This window comes from Myotis brandtii, unplaced genomic scaffold, assembly GCF_000412655.1.
Source record: "Myotis brandtii unplaced genomic scaffold, ASM41265v1 scaffold1384, whole genome shotgun sequence".
NCBI classification, from domain to species: Eukaryota; Metazoa; Chordata; class Mammalia; order Chiroptera; family Vespertilionidae; genus Myotis; species Myotis brandtii.
The window spans coordinates 841,357-851,020 of NW_005354938.1; the positions used below are offsets into that span (position 1 = coordinate 841,357).

Here is a 9,664-nt window from a genome sequence, read left to right on the forward strand (position 1 = left end):
ACAACCATCAAATCTCACAGAACTGGACAGTGCTATGCATCAGGCATGGTGTCAGATTCCTCGCATCACCTTTCAACATCTCGTGGAGTCAAGGCCAAGAAGAATTGCCGCAGTATTGAAGGCAAAAGGTGGCCCAACGAAGTATTGATGAGGTGGTCATAATAATCTGGCCGGTCATAATGATCTGGCCACTCAGTGAATAGAAGTCTTCCTCTAAATCTCTCTCTCTTTTTTTTTATTGTGGTGGAAAACATACATTAACTTTATCATCTTAACCATTTTTAAGTGTACAGTTAAATAGTGTTAAGTATATTCACATTGTCATGCAATAGATCTCTGGAACCTTTTCAGCTTGCAAAACTGAAAATCTATACCCATTAAACACTAATTCTCCCTTCCCCCAGCCCTTGACAACCATCTTCCTAATTTCTGCTTTTATGATTATGACTAATTTAGAGACTTCATATAAGTGGAATCATGCAATATTTGTCCTTTTGTGACTAGCTTATTTCACTTAGTGAAATGTCCTTGAGGTTAATCCATGTTGTAATAGGTGTCAGGATTTCCTTCTTTTTTAAGGCTGAATAATCTTCCACTGTATGGATATGCCACATTTTCTTTTTCCATCCGTCAGTGAACATTTCAGGTGCTTCCATGCGACTATTGTGAATAATGCTACAATAGATGGGTGAGTAATCATCTCTTTAAGACTCTGGTTTGGCCCTAACTGGTTTGGCTCAGTGCATAGAGCGTCGGCCTGCGGACTGAAAGGTCCCAGGTTCGATTCCGGCCAAGGGCATGTACCTTGGTTGCGGGCACATCCCCAGTAGGAGGTGTGCAGGAGGCAGCTGATCGATGTTCCTCTCTCATTGATGTTTCTAACTCTCTATCCCTCTCCTTTTCTCTCTGTGAAAAATCAATAAAATATATTTAAAAAAATAAAAAATAAAAAAAGACTCTGGTTTGAATTCTTTTGAATATATACCTAGTTGGATGGCTGGATCATATAGTAATTTTATTTTTAATTTTTTGAGGAACCTCTATACTCTTTACCATAATGGCAGCACCATTTTACATCCCCACCAATAGTCACAAGGGTTCTAATTTCTCTGTATCCTTGTCAACACTTGTTATTTTACATTCTTTTGATAGTAAAGAATGTAATGGGGGGGGTGGGTGTTGACAAGGTATCTCATTGTACTTTTGACTTACATGTGTATTATAATTAGCGATGTTGGGTATCTTTCTATATGCTTGTTAGCCACTTGTGTATATTCTTTGGAGAATTGTCTATTCAAGACCTTTGCCCATTTTTAATTGGGTTGTTTGTTGTTGCTGCTGTTGAGTTGTAAAAGTTCCTTATATATTTCGGATATAACTTCTTATCATTTTTATTATTTGCAAATACTTTCTCCCACTCCATAAGTTGGCTGACTTTTCATTTTGTTGTTTCCTTTATTGCACAGAGTTTGATATAGTTCCATTTGTTTATTTTCGCTTTTGTCACTTGTGCCTTCCGTCATATCTAAGAAATCATTGCCAAATCCAATGCCCTGAAACTTTTCCCCTATGTTTTCTTCAAGGAGTTTTATGTACTTTTACATCTTATTGTTAGATTTCTAATCCAATTTAAATATATGCTGTAAAGTAAGGGTCCAACTTCTTTTATATGTGGATATCCAGTTTTCCCAGCACCATTTGTTGAAGAGACTTCCCTTTTCCCATTGTGTAGTCTTGGCACCCTTGTCAATCATTTGGCCATATATGCAAGGGTTTATTTCTGGGCTCTCTATTCTGTTCCACTTGCCTAAATATCTGTTTTTATGCCAGTCACACATGGCCATGACCACTGTTGCTTTGTAGTATATTTTGAAATCAAGACCCTCAACTTTGCTATACTTTTTCAAGATTGCTTTGGCTATTCAGGGTCACTTGAGATTCACTTTTAGGATTTTTTTTCTATTTGCAAAGAATGCAGTATTTTATTCTTTTTTATGTTATAGTAAATGCGACCGATTTCCTTTTCATTGTTATTGTCAGTGTATAGAAACACTTTTGATTTTTGTGTGTTAATTTTGTATCCTGAAACTTTGTTGAAATCATCTCTTAATTTTAAGAGTTTTTGTAGAATCTTTAGGATTTTCTACATATAAGATCATGCAATCTGTGATCAAAAATAATTTTACTTCTTCCTTTCTAATTTGGATGACTTTTATTTCTTTTTTGGTATCAGAATAATGCTGGCTTCATAGAAGGAGTTTGGAAGTATTCCCTCATCTTCAATTTTTGGAAGAATTTAAGAAGGACTGGTATTAATTCTGCCTTAAATGCTTGGTAGAATTCTCCAGCGAAGCCATCTGGTCCTATACTTTTATTGGGAGGCTTTTGATTACTGTGTTATTCTCCTTACTAGTTATAGGCCTGTTTGGATTTGTTTAATTCTTATGATTCGGTGTTAGTAAGTTGTATGTTTTTAGGAACATATCCATTTCTTCTAGGTTATCCAATTTGTTGGCATATAATTATTAATAGAGTCTTACAATTCTTTTTATTTCTGTGGTATCAGTAGTAATGTTCCCTCTTTTATTTCTAGATATGAGTCTCATCGCTTCTCTTTTTCTTAGTCTAGCTAAAGGGATTGCCAATTTTTTTTATCTTTTAAGAAAAACAACTCTTGATTTTGTTTTTGTGTATTTTACATTTTCTATTTCATTTATCTCTGCCTTAATCTTTATTTCCTTCTCTGCAAACCTTTTTGTTTAGTTTGTTCTTTCCTAGTTTCTTGAGATATTGTTAGGTTGATCTATTTTAAACATAAGCATTTGATACTATAAATGTTCTTCTTAGTACTGCTTTCACTATATCCTATATGTTTTGGTATTTGTGTTTTCATTTTATCTCCAAATATTGTATGCATTCCCTTGTGATCTCATCTTTGGATCATTAAGAGTGAATTGTTTACTTCCACATTTTAGTGAATTTCCCTGTTTTGTTTTATTTCTAGTTTTATTCCACATGGTCAAAGAAGATATTTTGTATGATTTTAACCTTAAGATCATTAAGGTTTGGTTTGTAGTTTAACATGTCTTGGAATGTCCCATGTGCAGTTGAGAAGAATGTGTATTCACTCTGTTAGGTCCAGTTGGTCCAATTGTGTTGTTCAAGTCCTGTTTTCTTATTGATCTTCTGGTTGTTTTATCCATAATTGAAGGGGAGTTATTAAAGTTTCCTACTCTTTTTTAAAAGTATTTTTTTATTGATTTTAGAGAGAGAAACATTGATGTGCGAGAGAGCATCAAGCCTGCAACTCGGGCATGTGCCCCAACCGGGAATTGAGCCAGTGACCTTTTGGTGAAAAGGACGGTGCTTAACAGAGACACATGTGCCAGGGCTAAAGTCTCCTACTCTTACTGTGTTGCTGTCCATTTCTCTCTTTAGTTCTCATAATTCATATATTTGGGAGCTAATCTCTCTTTAACTATGATAGGATTTACAATTCTCATAGGGGTTATGTTTCACAATAGTGGAATGTAAATATTGCCTCAGGGAGATTGTATGCTCAAATGGCTGAAGATCTTCAGTGGCAATGAGGGCTTGGGCCCCTGGACCACTCTACTGCTTACGAGGCCTTCCATATCTTCCATACCTCTCGCCATGACCCAATGTGGCTTCTGTGTACTCCTCCAACTCTATTTCATAATGCTTCACTGCTCATAACTGTGCTCAAGCTACCTGACTGTAGCTGTTATGATTCTTTTTTGCACACTCCCCACTGGGGATGTGCCCGCAACCAAGGTACATGCCCTTGACTGGAATCGAACCTGGGACCCTTGAGTCCGCAGGCTGATGCTCTATCCATTGAGCCAAACCGGTTAGGGCTGTTATGATTCTTAACCACCCTTTTCTGCTTCAGCACACACAGTTTATACATGCATGTGCATTCATGTACACACAGACACAAACTATATTATTCAAGGTTTAGTATATATGAAAAATTTTCAAAGATTTCTATAATCTTCCTAATCTTTGGTGGCTTTTCATCATATAAAATGGCTTTACAGATGAAAATATTTTTTGTTAGGAAAGTATATTGGTCAACAAGTATAAGATATATGAGTTTGTTAGCCTGATTAATATATTACAATATTTGGGCAAATAGTATGTGTGTCTCCATTGAAATCTTATACTGAGCCTCACAGATGTTCAAGATAGGCCTTGAGGGAAGTTATAAGAACAGAATTATTATAGCAGAACATTGAAAGTATCTATTTTTTTCTTTGAAACATTATGTTCTATACAAATAATGGAACAGTACTTATCCAAGATTGTTTGAAGCCTATGAAACATGGAGAAATACTTATGAAGAATACAAAATGGAATGCAAATTTAGAATATATCTATTCTATCTATGTGAAAAATGCACATAGAAATAAATGAAATAGTCCACAGGATGGTAGGATTAAGGAATCTTCTCATTTTCAAATTTCAAAATATTTGTACTGCTACATTTAGCTCTATGATTTGAATAAAAAACAAGAATACAACTCACTAAGTACCTATTTCCACACCAGTATAGCCGTTGCTAATGGAGAAATGTTCTAGCTGACAGGCGGCTCGGCCTCATTGGCCTTCCTGTCCACCCTCAACAGGGTTTCCTTCTCTGCTTCATAGTGGGAGGATAGCCACAGAGCACAGTACAGATTAAGATCAAATATCTGGACAAGAAATATTGTACAGAATAAGTCTGTAAAAATGGACAGTTTAGCACTACAGAGAGGTAAATTTGTGAAATTCTGTAGAGAAACTTTGCATGACATTGCCAGCTTCATGAATTCAATTCTCCTGCCACTGAAGAGGGGACAAGGGAACAAGCGAGATCCAGCATTGGTAAGTCACAGGGCTCTGGGGGAGCCTGAGTCCCAAGAGGTGAGCAGATATTTGGGAGACAATGAAAAGAGGGCAAGGCAGGGCGGGTGCTGGAAGGGAGGACGAGTGCTAAGGCAGAGCCTTGACAGGGTGCTCATGTCTCTGAAAGTCTGCATGAAGTTCTGTGTGGTCCCCCTGACAAATCTTAGAGAGCAAAAGTGGAGGCAGGAAGATCAACTGGAAGATGGTTGAAATCTTTAAACAGGGAAAAGATGAGGGTCTGAGTGGTGAAGATAAAGAGATGAATTTAAAAGGTCTGAGGAGAGAGAATCAACAGGACTCATCAGAAGTCAAGGCTAACAGCCAGGATGGTGGCTGGGCGTCTGAGTGTGTAAGTAGGACCAACACGGCCAGACAAGTCTCTAGAAACCAACAAGGACTTGGGATTCGTTTATATTTTAGATTTAATACTATCTGCTTTATTCCTAGGTTACAATCCCATGGGGATCATGATAATTTATATTTACATTTTATGTTTATATAAGCGGATCTCTGTAGTTACATAATTAAAGGAAAAAATCCCACGATCAATTCCAGGCCCTTTTAGATATGACCTTTTGTACATAGACGTAAGTTTGCAGTCAAATCCAGGGGCATTTATGAATAAATAGTGACCTCCAGTGTTTGGGTGCAGAAATAAAGATTATAAAATACCAACACTCCTGGGAGAGTACTTGGAATTCCAACTACAAATAACATTTCCTACACTTCAATTCAGAACCCTAGGGTGCTTCAGCAATAAAAATATTGTCTGGCTAACTGTTGGCCTATGGCTGCCTGGACAACTCCTAATGAATATTCTACAGAACACGTGTCAGAATGGATTAAGTGGCCTCAATCATGGGCGCATAGCTATGAGATGGCCTTTGCCCTCTTTGCTCTAAGGTCCAGGTTCAACTACTCCAAAGAAATGAAGTGAGGGTAGATTTATTGCAATAAATTTGACTAATACAAATTCCAGCTCTGTCTGATTCCACCTAAGTCAACATTACATTAAATAAAGTTTCCTCTCCAGTAGATTCCAGGCAATGTGGTTGGCGGATATTCCCTTTTGAATAGCTGTGTGGCTAGAGCAAGTTCATGAGAAATTCTTGTAAATTCTCTGCACCATAATAACTCCTTCAACTGGAGTTGCTTCATCGTGAGGAAGTAACCATCTCACATCTTGGCCAATAGTCGCTGCAGTTGCTGTCAGGTGGCATCTATTTTCTGCAGACGGGAAACTAGGTGCTGGCTCTTTGGAGACATGCTTCTGTCCCATTCTATACTAAATTTAAAAAAAATAAAACACGTAGCTTTGCAGAGAAGTAAAGAACAGGGTGAGCAATGAAGTTGTCTTGAAAGGATAGAGCTTACTTCATGAAAACAGCATCTTTTTCATGAACCTTGTTTTTAAAGTGAGAAGAGACTTAGTGGCCAAGCACAACATAAAAGGCAAATCTTTAATGCCAACAGAATTCATTTGACTTGTTTTGGGCAATGAGAAGCAATTAACCCTCAGCATTCTTAGTACAAGGATGCATGGAGGAGCAGTAGAAACCATGGATTCAAGTTGTGCTATGACACAGAGCAGAGTGACACAGGGAAGCTTCCGAGGTGGTTGCTTCAGGGACCTGAAATTCAAGGAAACAGAGGCTCAGAAATTAAGTAGAGTTTAGGAGCCAAATCATGGCATTAAGAAGGGATACGATCGTGGGCTGCCTGTGCCCTGGTCATTGATAGTGCAGGGAGAGGAACTGCGAAAGCATTTCCCCGTGTTTGGAGGGTCCACCCATGTCCCTTCCAAACCCTGGCGCTTTCGGACATGTAAAAAAGAAAAAAAAAAAAAAGAAGGGATACGACCCTACAACACAATTTGTTCAACCATAAGGCAATGGCAATCACAGTCTTGCTCCTGATTTGTTGTAGCCACAGACAAGCTTACTGTTGTCTGTAGCCCCAAACATAGTAGAAATAAAAAGAGTATACAACTTATCTCTTGACAATACAGATGTAAAAGTTTTTTCAGCCCTGGCCGGTGTGGCTAAGTGATTAGAGCAGTGATTCCCAAAGTGGGCGCTACCGCCTCCTGGTAGGCGCTGCAGCGATCCAGGGGGGCAGTGATGGCCACAGGTGCATTTGGGGGCGATGAGTAATTGCTATTAAAATTTAAAAAAAAATTAATTTCCAGGGGCTGAGTAATATTTTTTCTGGAAAGGGGCGGTAGGCCAAATAAGTTTGGGAACCACTGGATTAGAGTGTCAGCCCACACACCAAAGGGTTGTGGGTACAATTCCTGGTCAAGGGCACATACCTGGGTTGCATGTTCGATCCCCAGCCTTGGCCCTTGGGTACTTGTGGGAGACAACCAATCGATGTCTCTCTCTCACATTAACATTTCTCTCTTTCCTTCTCTCCTCGACTCCCTCCCTTCCTTCCATTCCCTCTAAAATATCAATGGAAGAATATCCTTGGGTGAGAATTAACAAAAATAAATATTTTTCCTAACCTGAAAAGGCCTAAGATTTCAAAAAGAATAAAAAGTACAGAAACCAGTCACCTTTATCCAGACGTTGCATACAAGTTTTAGTGATTGTACTTAAAGTTTGTTTAGGTCAATTTTTTTTCTTCCTGTCATTATTTTTCTTGATTTTATTTTTAAAACTTCAAACTTACAGAAAAACTGGACGAATAGTACAATAAATACCTAATTAAGTCTCAAATGTTGAAGCACAAATCCCCAATGTGATGGAATTCGGAGGTGCGGCCTTTGGGAGGTAATTAGGTTTAGATGAGGTCAATGAGGTTGGATCCCCCATTATGAGAATAGTGCTCTTATAAGAGAAAGACCAGAGTCCCCTCTTTCTCCACCATGTGGGAATACAGCAATAAGTCGACCTGAAAACCAGGAAGAGGGTCCTCATAGGCACCAAGTCTGCCAGCACCTTGATCTTGAACTTGCCAGTCTCCAGAACTGTGAGAAATAAATGTTGAATACCACCTAGTCTGTGGTATTTTTTATAGCTGCCTGAGCAGACTAAGACAAATGTTCTATAATCCATTATCACAATTTTTTTCTTTAGTCTCAAATTCTCCCAAATTTGGCACTTGAAGCCAATTTTTGTGTCCCATCAGTCTTTGGGCATTCTCTTCTCTTCTGACTCAAGATGTTCCAAACTCACCTTACACTTTATTTACCTCAAACACGGAATCAACCAACATTTTTGGTTCTGTGGAAAAGTATTTAGAAAGCAAGACCAAGGGAACTAGGTATGCTCATTATTACTAGGTTAGTGCTTCTAGACTAGAGGATGAAGCCAGATCTGGGAGAGGGGAAGGGAGGGGTAATATTGGGATGAAAGAGGAAAATACATACACCTACACACACATTCACACAAATATCTCCAGTTCAAAATCAATAAAACAGGGTTCTTTAACTTCTTTCATTTTGTATCTCCCTTCTTCCATAGTGAGTAACTTGATTTACAATAACATCAACAAATATGCTCATTTTTAAACCTACAAAATTATTCCAGGGTTACTTATTTAAATCAGTCTCAGAAACATTTTCACCTTTAAAGTTGAATTTAGCATCAGTCACCAAATCATCCCACAGTGTTCTGCCGAAGTCACACATAATAGACTAACAGCAAGCAGAGATAATTAACTATACACAAGTCAAGACTCAAACTGGACAACTAAGCAAGGGCTGCCTTTGGTTTCTCTAGAGAACCAAAAAGGACAGAGTTCAGAACAGATGACTGAAGGCTTCCATTTCCACTTGTCAAAGATTATGTAAGCCATTTTCCTTTTCCAAATCTATCCTGTGTGATGTTCGGCAGTTGTTTCAAAATAATCCAGTAGGGTGGGAGGAAGAGTAAGGAAACAGCCTATCTTTAAAATATTGTCAAAGGAACTTACATTATTTTTGGCAACTTAAGGTCCTAGTGTCTTAAAGACTAAACCGTAATAGCTAGATTACCCTGCAATAAATAAAAGATTTTACCAACTGTGGAATGGAAAAAGAGTGACTTTAATCCTGCCTATCATTTTGCCAAATAACTCTGTCATTACAGGAAGATTGAATAATTAAAATATTCTTATATTTTGTATGTTTCCCATTCCCCTTGGGATCAGTGGTTTAAATTCCCCTCATAGTCCAATGTGAAAACCCTCAGGTCACAGCATAATGAGGCATCTGCCACAGCCAGCTTTCCTGAGGCAAGGCCTGATTTAATACAACAAATGGTGTTATAAAAGGGAGCCAAAAACTTGCGAAATCCAATTATGCAAAACACAAAAATAGGAAACATGATCAAGATCTGCAACAATTTTGGTGTATTTCTGAGGGAAGAACATATGAAAGGTTTTCTAGGTAAGAAGGAAGTTGAACTTTGAAAACAGACTTATCACTTTTAAAGCATAAGAATGAATTAAAAATGTCTAGAAGACAAACATTGATGTGCATGAGTAGAAACTGCATTTTCATAAATTTGTCATAATCCAAGGTGAGAAATAATCTGCAAAAGAATCTAATCTAGTTGACAGATATCAAGCTATATTACAAAGCCACTGTCCTGAAAACTGCCAGGTACTAGCACAAGAACAGACATATAATATATCAACCAATGGTACAGAATGGAGAACCCAGAAATAGACCCAAGCCATTATGCTTAATTAATATTTGACAAAGGAGGCAAGAGCATACAATGGAGTCAAGACAGTCTCTTCAATAAATGGTGTTGGGAAAATTAGACAG

General features: G+C 37.9%; 1 long non-coding RNA gene across 1 annotated transcript; it reads right to left on the bottom strand.

The window, feature by feature from the left end:
- Positions 1–5,315: 5,315 nt before the first annotated feature.
- On the bottom strand, positions 5,316–9,497 carry LOC106725139. Its single transcript, XR_001361008.1, has 2 exons — positions 7,804–9,497; positions 5,316–6,539 (listed from the first exon to the last, which is right to left on the bottom strand). It is a non-coding gene; the product is annotated as an uncharacterized LOC106725139 (long non-coding RNA).
- Positions 9,498–9,664: the final 167 nt, after the last annotated feature.